This window comes from Malus domestica, chromosome 06 (genome assembly GCF_042453785.1).
Source record: "Malus domestica chromosome 06, GDT2T_hap1".
Lineage (NCBI taxonomy): Eukaryota > Viridiplantae > Streptophyta > Magnoliopsida > Rosales > Rosaceae > Malus > Malus domestica.
In genome coordinates, this window is record NC_091666.1 from 21,665,752 (window position 1) to 21,678,905 (window position 13,154).

Below are 13,154 nucleotides of genomic sequence, written 5' to 3' on the forward strand. Positions count from 1 at the left end.
ACTTGGGCCAACAACCCCTTTGACGCCATCGACAAATTTGGCACATACATCCATGTCCTTGAGCAAATTTGGTCTCGAAAGCACATAAATCTCTGCAGCTTCCTTGGAAACAGACTTGATAGATTTCTCACAACTGCCCGTACGAGCAGTTTCCTTCTTCTCAGCAGACGAGTTGATCTCAACAGCATAAGGAACGGGTTTTAGCGCCACTTTAGCACGTAGAGGCACCTTATTAGTCTTCATAGTAGCAAGCCTCTCCAAAGGTGAACCAGACTTAGCCCTAAACGGGCATTTTGGTATAAATTTTGGCACAGAGGAACTTCTACACTGAGCAATCCTATCAGTAACTGGACTAACCACCTTTGGAATGGGAAGCATCACCAACACTGATCTAGCAGCCTCATCCTTCTTACCCTTGGGAGAAGTCAAGTCAATCACAAGCTTGGGGGCAACTAGTGAACCCTCGCGAACAGCAGAAAAAGTCCTCATCTTTTTCTTAGCTGACATCTATTCAGCAGGCGAGGAAGGTTTCTTTTTCCCACATTTACTTACAGCGGGCTCCACGACAGCGTTCAGACGAGCTAATGCCTCTGCCTTGATCCGCTTTATCTCCTCTCTTGGGGGCAGCCCACATTTCTTCCTACAAATAGGACTAAACAACCAACGCCACTCACGGTACTCAGAAGGGATACCTAGAGTGACATCCACTTTTTTCATGTCCAGAGAAGTCTTAGCACTTGAGCCAAACTCCGAATCTACAAAAGCACCGAGAGACAATCAGAAAATTAGAGAGCAACTTAGCACAAATACAAAGCAACCGAGAGGTTAAACAGCCTACTTACCAGATATCACAATCGTTGGAACACACAGCTCAAGGGAAGAATCAGACTTCCATTTCCCACTCATCTCCAAAGTCTTCTTGGCCCACTCATGCTCTCCCTTGCTTGAATGATCAAAGAGCCTATGACGGGATCGCATCTGCCCAACTCCCTCAATGTGGCCTATGTTAAAGACGTACCAAAATTCATTGACAATTAGATCTAAGTCAAATAATTGGCTTAGATTAAGGAATCCCACCATCACACAGACCGCATTTAGAGAGCATTGAGCGAGGGCACACTTCATATAGCAAAGTCCTTCTTGGAAAAAGCGAGGCATGGGAAAAGTAAATCCCAACACAAAGCAGTAGAGGTGGAACTTGATAGCCCTCCAAGCCCTACCACATAGCTCACAGCTACTACCATCCTTGACATTCTTCACACGCACTCCCAACAGAATAGCATGCTTATACGCTTCAAGGAAGTCTCTAAACAAGTCATCGGACCTAATTTTGAAGTGAGCAGCCTTGAAGTAGCCAACATTGCTCAAAGACCCGCCTTGACGATACAATGGCGGCACCCTATAGTCATTATTGTGGCTCAAGGAAGACATCCTCGAAGAAAATTCATTAGACGGCTGCCTAAAAAACAAAAAAAAAAACAAAAACAAAGGAAGAGCAATATTGGCTCGAAGCCCAATAGGGCTCTCGACCTCTCTCTCTTCTCCATATGCACGAACCCGAGACCAGCCACAAAAAAAATTATAAAATAAAAAAAGGTAAGGCAACTCTCAGCCTAACTAGGCGGGCCAAACATGGAGGCCTGCTGCTTACCCTTTCTTCTCTCATGCACGAGCCCAAGCCCTGCATGCAAAAAAAAAATTATAATAAAAGGCCCAAACTGCAGGAGCCCAGCAGCCAAGCTAGGCCTCACGACCTGGCTTATCCTCTCTCACCCCTCGCAGGCCTCACGGGCCAATTTCACTGAAGGAAGGTTGGCGCTCCAATTCTCCCCGTGGGTCGAGACCCACTCATCTAGCCCAGCTTCCTGGCCCACGCTAGAAGTACCAACTCTCGGCCTAAGCCAAGCCGAGCCGCCACCACATTGCATCTCACCACCCATGTCAACAATGTCGAGGCTTCTCCAAGCTTTTTTCACACATCTTCGAGCCCCATTAAGCCAAATTTCAAGCCCCAAGGCTCCCAAAAAATTAAAAGGACAAGGAAAAATTAAATTTTTCTTACCTTGAAGTAGCGTGAAGATGAAGCAAGCAATGAAAGATCATCATTTGCATAGGCAAGATGTAAAAGATTGCTAGATGAGGGGGAACAAATATTTTCTAAGCTTGCTCTCTCTTGTAGGGAAAATAAATTGCTCTACAGAGTTCATTAAATAATCCACTTAAGGTGGACTTAAATAAGTTTTGGGAGAAATTTATTTCTTTTTCCTATAATGATCTAATTTCCAATTAAAGAAGGAATCAACATCAAATAGGAAACAATCCTATGTTTCCTAAAGCAAGAAAATCTCTACACCTACTGTCATTTCCTGCTAGCAGGCTAACAGGTGTGAGGGGCATTTGTGGAGCAAAAAATAATCAAGAAAAATATGGAGGCGACGTATGGATTTTTGGTAAAAAATGACAAGATTACCCTTGAGGGACACCGGGATTTCTATGCACAAGCAATGGACAATCATCCCTCAATCAAGGTCAAGAGTGATCAAAATAGGTATTTATTTAAAACCTATTTCATCAACCCTCATCAAATCTTCCCCACAAGGCAACTCCCAAATTATTTCTTTCAAATTATATTAATTAGCTACTTAATTGATTTATTACTCAATTAATTCATTAATTAGCTAATTGATGGTAATTAACACCAAAAAATACCAAAGGTGGCTGTTTCCCACCTCTCCAAAGGGGGCTGGCCACACTACTATATATACCACCTCATTTTGTCCAAAACCTAATTCCAAGCTTCTGATAGTGTCCTATGACTTTGCCCAATTTGCGAAAAGAGGAAAAGAGGATGTTCATTTGTTCGTTTGGAATCCGGATTCTCTGTAGATCCTCTTTGTGAGGATCCTAAAATCGCTAAATCGTGTCCGTTTATGGTATATCGTGCAGTTAGAAATCATTTTAAATTTATTTATTTAAAATTGAACATAAATAGTACCTAACAAAATCTGACTGCACAATGTACAATGAACAGACAATATATACGAATCCCTGAAATCCTCACAAAGAGGATCCTATTAGGTTCGTTTGGTCTAGACTGAGAGGGATTAGCATTTAATTTCATGGTTTTCATTTACTTTTTCTTTGATCCCCATGGTTTTAGTTGTCTAGCCCAAGAAGTGGCTTGTGATGTCAAAAGATTTAGGGAACTTTAACGAAAAGTTCCTAGTACTGTTCATTTTAACGAAAAACCATATTTTTACACTAAAAAGTCAATCATGATACTATTCACTTTACCATTTATTTTGTCATTATCATTAAAACTCAAAGTTTTCAAGCATTTTTCATTAATTTTTCTAAAGATTTACTTGCTTTCGGTCAAAAAATTAAAGAACGAACAAAAAAATTATCTGCACAGTTTGCCCAATTAGCCTTTTTATTTTGCCCGAATGGGCTCTTTTTCCTTTTGCCTGAATGGGCTTGTATTTGTTTTTATTACCTGGATGGGCTTTTATTTATTTGCCCGACTGCACCTTTACTACTTTTGCCCAAATGGGCCATACTAAAAAAAATATAGAAAATTCAGAAAATACAAAATAATAATAATAATAATAAAGTTATGGCTTTTTAACGAGGCTATTGTCATGTGTTTTCAATCTTCGGAGTTATAAGTTTCACAAATTTTGTTCAAATTTAGGAAACTTGGGGGGCTAAGTTTGTCTAAAATTGTCATAATTTCACTTATTTGGATCTAAAGCCAAGGTATAGTATTTTGGGGGGTTTATTGTGCAATTAGGTTAAAGTTGCATCATGTGGGACATGTTTGACTTACAGATATTAAGTGGCACCCATTATTATATGTAATTGTTAGCAGTCCATTCCCACTGCAGGTAGATTTGTGGGAGGTAGACAACAAGTTGGCTTCTTTTAATATCATTTCTCATGCAAGTGGAAGTTGATGGGCGATGGAGTTTGTCCAACAAATGGCTCTTTAAATTCCTTAAGGATGCAAGGGCCAGAGGAAAGAGCACGCTCAAACAATCAAACCAATTTCTCTACGGCGGCAACCTTTTTCATTTGAAAGCTTTCTTTACTATTGCAAGCTCTTTACTTTCTTTTAGTATTGCAAGCTCTTTAATTTCTTCCAATTCATTATAGCTTTGTTGTCTTTACAAGTATTTAGTCCATTTCAGTACAAGTTCTCTTTGAATTGTTATTGTAATTTCAATACAAAGCACTTAAGCAATTTCTTTTTCTTCTCACCATTTACACATTGTGATTGAATTCTCTACATAAGTAAAGTCCTTATCATATAAGGCAAAGAAAGAACCTAAGTGGAGTCACTCCTACTCAATGGCACAATCTTTTGGTTAGAAGCTAAATAGCGCAATCTCCATCACTCAAATCCCGTCTACTAATGGTAGCTAGTAGTGGCACACTCGCAATCTCTAATCTCATGTTCAAGTAAATTCCTGGCCTACCCATAAGGCTTATGGCGAATTTAGGGGCTAAACAATATTACTATTACAATAGAGGTACAATGGAGAGAGAGAGAGAGAGAGAGAGAGAGAGAGAGAGAGAGAGAGAGAGAGAGAGAGAGTAAAAATGTGGTTTCATGGATATGAATATGTGCAAACTAGTCATGCTACTCCTACTCCACTCAATGTTGCCCATATTCAGATCAATGAACTCAACTTGCAAGTCTCCATAAGAATGTATTCATTCTTATGGAGACTTGCAAGTTGAGTTCATTGATTCTCTTTCTACCAAGTAATTCAATCAAACCAGCACCAAGCTCACACCACATGTAATCATGCAACTATGAAGCCTAGCTTTCTATTTGGCTGCTTTTGGGTTTTATCTTCACCAATCACAAGTCATTTTCCTGTTGGAGAATATGAGAGGAGATGGTCATTACAAATTAAGTCATCAAACAATGATGCTGCTTGAAAGAGGCCAATGACTTTTCAGTGAGAGATTTCATTCTTTCTTTCCAAAACTTTGAAAACCAATTGGCTAGGACTACAACCTACTCCAACTCTTGCAATAAAACTCAAATTTTAGGAGCATCCAGCCCACTTTCATCTTGAAAGCTTTAGATCCATCTTGAAAAGTTCTAACATCAAGACCCCCCCTTCTCTTTTTGGAGAAGATATTTGTTTCCTCATAGGCAAAAGATACCTTCCCTTGCAATACTATTGTCGGCGGGATCCGTCAGTGCGCCCTTGACACCATTTGGAACTTAAAGAAATAAACTCATATAATGCGTTACTAGAACCATAAGAATAGGTACTCAAAAGATCAAAAACTTATTAGGTGTCAAAAGTACACCGTTTTTTCCCATCGTCACACATTCTCCAGGTCCAAAGGGGTCCAGTGCCTAACAGCTCTAAACCTACCCCAACTTGCCCCAACTCTTGGACCAAATATGATTTTTAACCCAAAACTTATCTTTGGGGCAAATTTAACATAGAATTCCCCTTGGTTATTGGCTCACCCACTATATATGTGTATTTTTATTAGTTTTATATTTATAAATTTATTGAATCCAACGGCAAAGATCTAATATGATCAAATCCAATTGTAAAAAATAAAAAAATCTAACAGTCCAAATTTAATTCCAACGATTAAAATAATTAAAAAACATTTTTATATGTTTCTTTTTCTTTCATAATGTTCCACGAGTTTCATGATGTCGGTTTAATGATTTTTCAATATTTATCGGAATCTAAACATTTTTAGGTTAAAATGTTCATAAAAATAAGAGGTATTTGTCAAAATCCCCCCTAAACTTGTAACTGACTGCGAATTTACCCCCTCAACTTTAGTTTCCGTCAATTACCCCCCTAAATTTTTGTTTATGGCTAAATTCCCCCCTGCCGCTTAAATTTCTCACCTTTTATCCGTGATTCATATTAAAAAATAAAAAGATAAAGAAACCACATATCTCTCTCATTTTCCCTATTCTACCTGATTGTAACCCTTCCCACCCACTCCAAACCTTAAACCACCAGCCACCCCCAATCCAGATGAAATTCATCCCTCTACACCTTCCCTAAAATTCAGCCCCAGTACCACCCTGCCACAACCACCTACTAACCATGAGCACAATGCATTAGAATAGTACTAAGATGCTTAGCTTAATTGTTAAGTTTTGGTTTGTTAGAGTTAATTGTGTAAGAATTCTTACTCAGCATTATAGTGTATTTATGTATACATACACTGTACTTTGAGAATGGATTAATGAGAATCTTTCTTCAACAAACACTATCTCTCTCTAGATATTTTCTCTTTCTAAATTCTCTCTAGAATCTTGATTTCTTTACAGATTTCTAATCTTCAACATGGTATCCTTCGCCGCCATCTAACGACTTCGATCATTTGCTTCCGTTTGCATGCATTTTCTTGCTCTTTCCTACTTCCTAAACAGGTCTTACCTATTTCTTCTCAGCAAATTGTCTACTAATTCAATGGCGAAAACTACGAATTCCTCTGATTCTCCTTCTCCTGTAACTTCTTCTGGCCCTAATTCTCATGGCGAAGTGTCTCATTCTCTAAACACTCTGATTGCATCAATTACTGTTCAAAATGTCGCTAGAATGGTTCCGACTAAACTCAAGCGTCAGAATTACATTACCTGGAGTAGTCTGTTGATTCCTGTTCTGAAACGATTCAAGCTTCTAGGGCTTATCAATGGCGAAAATCCTTGTCCATTGGAATTTGTTCATGATTCTTCTGGTTCTCGAATTCTCAACCCAGCTTATGAAGTTTGGTGTGAACGCGATCAGATTCTGACAATTTGGATTAATTCTATACTTGCTGAGGATCTTCTTCGTTAACGATTGGGATGGAAGATTCACGATCTCTTTAACAGTCTCCTGAGCGTCGTTTTGATGGTGCTTCGCGCACTCATGTTCACAATCTTCAATCCAAGATCTAGACAATCCAGAAAGGTGACTCTTCGTTGATCGACTATCTCAATTCCATCAAAGAAATATCCAATAAACTGGCTGCTGCTGGTGAGCCGATCTTTGAGAAGGATTTTATTGCTTACATTCTTCCTGTCCTGCTTGATGAGTATGAATCATTTGTAGATTCAATTAAGACGCGATATGAAGATGTGAATGTTGATGAACTTCACGATCTTCTTCCTCCTCCTTCTCTACACCTTTTCATGCTTATATGGCACAGCAAAATCCTTCTAGTTCCAATTCTTTTTTAGGAAAATTTAGAGGAAAGTTTCATAATCGCAATCGATCTAATCAGAATCGTAATTTTGGTGCTAATCGCATGGTGGTGTTCTTGACCTACTCTGAATCAGAATCGATCATCATTGTTTTTCTCTAGACGTCCTAATCCATGTCAACTGTGTAATCAGCATGGTCATCTTGTGACACACCCCGTCCCGAAGGAGGGCATATTGGCCGTCACGTGAGAGTGACGTAACCATTTACACAGTTCGGAAGCTTTAAAGATACAATTACTAAGATGTAACACCCGAGGGTGAGTCTTACTTTTGTGAATTCTGTCAGAACACCGTTGGATTCCTCGTGGCCACCAAAGCTCTACTATCTTGAACCTGGAGGGGCGCAAAACAAAGTTGAGTGGGTCGGTAAAACAAAGTTTTTCGAACATATTTCATTTAATAACATTTCTAACCCCTCACTGTAAAACCTGTATACTTTTCCAGAAAATAACATAATATGCATATAATTCTTCAAATATCTCAAATCACTAATCTTTATCAAAAACCAGAAAGTATGCCATGCAATAATTGTCAATAACAGAATAAGGATGCATCAATATAACAGGTGAAATAATGAATCAACCGGAGACCCTGCAGTTGGTCCTGTACGGTTAATTCAATAGCTCAATATCTAATCCAACCGGAGTCACTGCAGTGACCTGTAATGCACTACTCTGCACATAAATCGAAACTACCTAAAGTAGTATGTACAATAAGAAAGGTGTAAGAATACGCTCTAGTGCTTCTCTCATCAACAGCTGTATAATAATCTAAAATCACCTACAAGTCGGAACCACCTATCATGGTTTGTACGACATGTCGGAACCTTCTAATGGTCTGTATGACATGCACCTACTTGGATCCAAGGTGAGCATGTGGTGCAGGGTGAATAATATAAGCACTAACACCAGGGGTGCAGGTTTGAGCCCTCAACACAATTCACATCACCCAATCCCAAAACAATTTCTTTCAATTGTCACCACCCAGAGCATCCTTTTAAGGCCTAGAACAAAGCCCAAACATTAGTTGGAGCATCGGAGTTGATTTGAGGACGAATTGGAACTCACCCAATTCTAGGGTTTGGTGCTCGTGAGTTCCCAAAAACAAAACCGTGAGGGAATAGTAAGCCCAAAGTGGACAATATCGTACTACGGTGGTGGAGCGGGCCCAGGAAATGATCCGCCCCAGACCGGGATGTGACATCTTGCCCTCTTTTGTGGTCGTCTTTCATAGTTTGCATCTCAGTAATCTCAGGGATTCAACAACACTCTTGTAGGCATGTCTGCCATGACTGGTTCATCTTCTCCAAGCTATTGGCTCACTGATAGTGGTGTTTCACATCATGTAACTCCTGATCCAGCAACTTTTAACTGAGCAATTCCATACACTAGTACTAAACAACTGTTCGTCAGTGATGGTGAAGGTCTCTGCATTTCTTACACTGGATCTGCACTTATTCGAACTACTACTACTATGTTTAAACTAAATGATGTTCTTTTAGTTCCCGAAGCATCTCATAACTTGCTATCAATATATCGATTTGTTCATGACAATTGGTGTTCTCTGACATTTGATCCTTTTGGATTCTATGTCAAGGACCTAAGAACTGGGATGATGCTTTTCCAGCGCCCCGATGAAGGAGGTTTTCTATTGGAATGCATCTAATGGTGTATCTGGTATTGCCATTTCACCTCATGCACTCATGATAGCTAAAGCAGACATCTATATATGGCACAGAAGGCTTGGAAATCCTTCTAGTATAGTGTTAAATAAGGTTGTCAATAAAAGTAACCTACATGTTGTTGGTTCAGTATATAAAAAATCTTTCATATCATTCATACTGATGTATGTGGTCCTTCCCCCACTCTTTCATGTACTAGATATAAATATTATCTCATCCTAGTTGATGATTTTACCAAATATAGTTGGTTATATCGTTTGCACTTCAAGTCTGATGTATGTTCTGTTCTTAAAAATTTTGTATCGAAAGTTCAGAATTGGTTTGATGGTAAGATTTAGTGCCTGAGATCTGATTCAGGGGGTGAGTTTCTAAGTTCTGTTTTACAATATTTTCTCAATGCTCAAGGTATAATACATCAATTGAGTTGTCCTTACACTCTAGAGCAGAATTGGTGTGCAAAGAGGAAACACAGGCATGTTGTGGAAATGGGTAGGACTCTGTTATCTCACAGTGGTTAGCCTTCTAAATTTTAGGTTGAAGCATTTCAAACTTCAGTGTATCTCATCAATAGGCTTCCATCTCAGTCTTCCTCTTGTCCCTGGGAGTTATTGTTCAAAGCTACACCTAAATATCACACTTTGAAGACCCTTGGTTGTGCTTGTTATCCTTGGTTACAACCCTATAGTTCTAACAAACTAGGCACAAAGAGCAAGCTATGTGTATTTTTGGGCTATAGCTTGAATCAAAGTGGGTATAGATGTCTAGATCTAGTTACCAACAAGTTGTACATTTCAAGACATGTTGTCTTTGATGAAGCTTTCTTCCCTTTCAAGAAAATTAATTTTTCCCTTACCACTTCCTCAATATCACCTAGTACACCTTCATATTCTCCTATTTCATTCACCATACCAGTTCCTTTTGCATCATATTTACCCAAATTCTCCAACTTATCTACTGTATCAGATTTACCAACTGCATCTTCTACTACAGTCTCACCTACTACTACTCATTCTCCTCTTCTAACATCCATTACTCAGCCTACAGACATTGTTACTTCAGCTTTTATTCCCATTAATAATCATCCCATGGTTGCAAGGGCTAATGCTAGTATACACAAGCTTAAAGTGTTCACTGTAACTAAACATCACCTTCATTCCACTGTTGACTATCTTACTGTTATTCCTCCTACACCAACCACTTATCTTCAAGCCTCTAAGAACTCAAACCGGTTGGCAGCAATGAAGGATAAGTATCATGCTTTGCAGTCCACAGGTACTTGGGAACTAGTACCCCCCCAATCCTCAATATAATTTGGTAGGCTACAAATCGGTGTTGAAACTCAAACACAAGGCTGATGGTTCTATAGAGAGTTATAAAGCTAGACTCGTAGCCAAGGGTTTTCATCAACAAGAAGGTCTTGATTTCTCTGGACTTTAGCCCAGTAACTAAACCTACTACAATTCGAATTCTTTTCTCTATTACAGTTACATATAATTGGTTTGTTCATCAGTTGGATGTGAGTAATGCATTTCTTCATGGCCATCTCAAAAATGATGTATACATGGTGCAACCTCCTCGGTTTATTGATCAAACTAAACCTTATCACGTTTGTAAACTGAAGAGATCACTTTATAGTCTAAAACAAGCACCTAGAGCCTGGTATGAAGCATGTTATTCCCTCATTGGGATTTACCTCTTCTTCCTCTGATACTAGTCTCTTCATTAAGAGAGGTTCTACTATTACATTAGCCTCATTTATGAGGATAATATCATCATAACTAGGAGCTCAACTACTGTTTGTCAGTCCATAATTTCCAAGTTGCAATCTTTGTTTCCTGTCAAAGATTTGGGAGATATTCATTATTTCCTAAGAATTGAAGTTCACAGATCCTTTGCAGGTCTCTTTCTTCATCAATCCAAATATGCCTTGGATTGCTTAAGAAAACAGACATACTTGGTGTCAAAACATGTTCTACTCTAGTGGGTTCAACCAAGTTGGATCATTCTGGTTCTATTCCTTTAGATCCTACATCTTATAAGTCAACTGTTGGTGCACTTCAATACTTGACCTGGACAAAACCTGATATGGCTTTTGCAGTGAATCAGGTTTACCATCACAAGCATGCTCCTAGAACTATACATCTACAGGCTGTCAAAAGGATTTTAAGATACCTAAAGGGTACAATTGACTCAGGCTTGTGGTTCAAACCATGAAAACAGTGTCTCACAACTTGGTCTGATGCTAATTGGGCAGGTTGTCTAGTAGACAGAAGATCTACCAATGGCTATTGTGTTTCCTTTGCTCTTCGTCAAACTCCTGTGATTTTGTTGTGATAATCATAGTGTTATTGCATTAGCTAATAACCCAGTTTGTCATGCTCGAACAAAGCACGTCGAGATTGATTACCATTACATCTGAGAGAAGGTTCTTCAAGGTCATATCAGTGTTCATCATGTTGCTACTCTCTTCCATATTGCTGATATTTTTACTAAATCCTTACCTGCAGACAAATTTGCTACTCTCAGTCACAAGCTTTCAGTTTGCTCTCCTCCCTTCAACTTGAGGGGGTGTGTTAAGGATATTGAAGGACCAGCTACTAACCATGAGCACAATGCATTATAATAGTACTCAAATACTTAGCTTAATTGTTAAGTTTTGGTTTGTTAGAGTTAGTTGTGTAAGAATGCTTACTCAGCATTATGGTGTATTTATGTTTACATACACGCTATACTTTGAGAATGGATTAATGAGAATCTTTCTTCAACAAACACTATCTCTCTAGATATTTTCTCTCTCTAATTCTCTCTAGAATCTTGAATTCTTTACAGATTTCTAATCTTCAACACCCACAATCTCCAGCAAGTCCCAGATGCTAATTCAAAAAAGATCCAAATGACAATTTTGACCTCCAAAGTAGCGGAACCATGGATGAAATGTGTAAGACTTAACGGAAAATGGGAATTTGACCATAAATAAAAGTTTAGGGAGGTAATTGGCTAAAATTAAAGTTTTGTGGTAAATTGATAGTAGGTTGCAAGTTTAGGGGGATTTTCGACAAATAGGCTAAAAATAAATTAGAATAGTTTACATTTTTTTTTTTTTTCAAAAAGTTACTTTAAGGAAAAAAAATCCTAAATTCCTTATTTTGTAATCTCGTGCTAAAAATTTAACCTATAAGGGTTGGAGCAGAAAAACTGTTCATGGGTTAAAACCTAAATTTTCTGATTTAAAAATTCGAAGTTTTAACTCAAGGATTGAAGATGGTCTAATGGTGTCAATGATTTAATCTTTGTCGATCTAATTCTTTGGGAAATTAAGTACCACTCAATATTACAATCTGACGGTGTTCCTCTTCTCTTGTAAATGAGATGTCTTAAGTTCGAATCTTATAGATGACGAATTTGATACCAAATTATGTTGCTTATTGTATGGTTTAGCTGAACTCCCCATCTACTAATATATCGTTGTAGTAAAAATGAAAATTGGCTATAACCCACTGTATCATGTGGAGAGTGCACCGTGAGTGTAAGTTTTTCAATAAATTTTTATTTTAAGGTATTTTCAATAAAGTTAAAAAGAAAAAGACATTTCTATTATAAGCACGGAATATCTGACTTGGGTGTAGGAAAGGGCCCAAGCTGAAATAAAAGAATAGGCCCAAAAGGAAATTCATAAAAGAAAAGGTGTCACCAAAGAATATGATAATTAGCCAAAAACGACAAAAAGTCTTTGCCGTAAAGGCACGAGATAGAAGCAGATTAAATAATGTAGGCAGCACTTTTGTGGGTCCGACCTCTGCCAAAAGGAGACAAATTCAATCTCCCCAACTTATTTGCCATCAGGAAAACACTGATTTATTGGCTGCCTCAACGTCACCACAACCTTCACGAATTCCAGTACACCATTTGGACCAAAAAGCAATCCCATGAGTGAAGAAAATTTTATACGTCATTATATAAATTTTATACGTCAATAAAGGATACGCTTATTTTATGCGTTCAATTTCGAATCCCTCATTACTTTATATTAACTTCAGGTTAAATGTAAAAATACAAAAAATATCAAAAATGTTACGGCTACCTCATATTTATATCATTATTTGTATCATCTTTTTAATAAAAATGAGATCCACGTGCTTTGACAAACTTTATGTCTCCAAGAAACATAATACAAATAACGATACACATGTGACAAATGTAACATTACTCAAAAGTTATGAGTCAAAACTG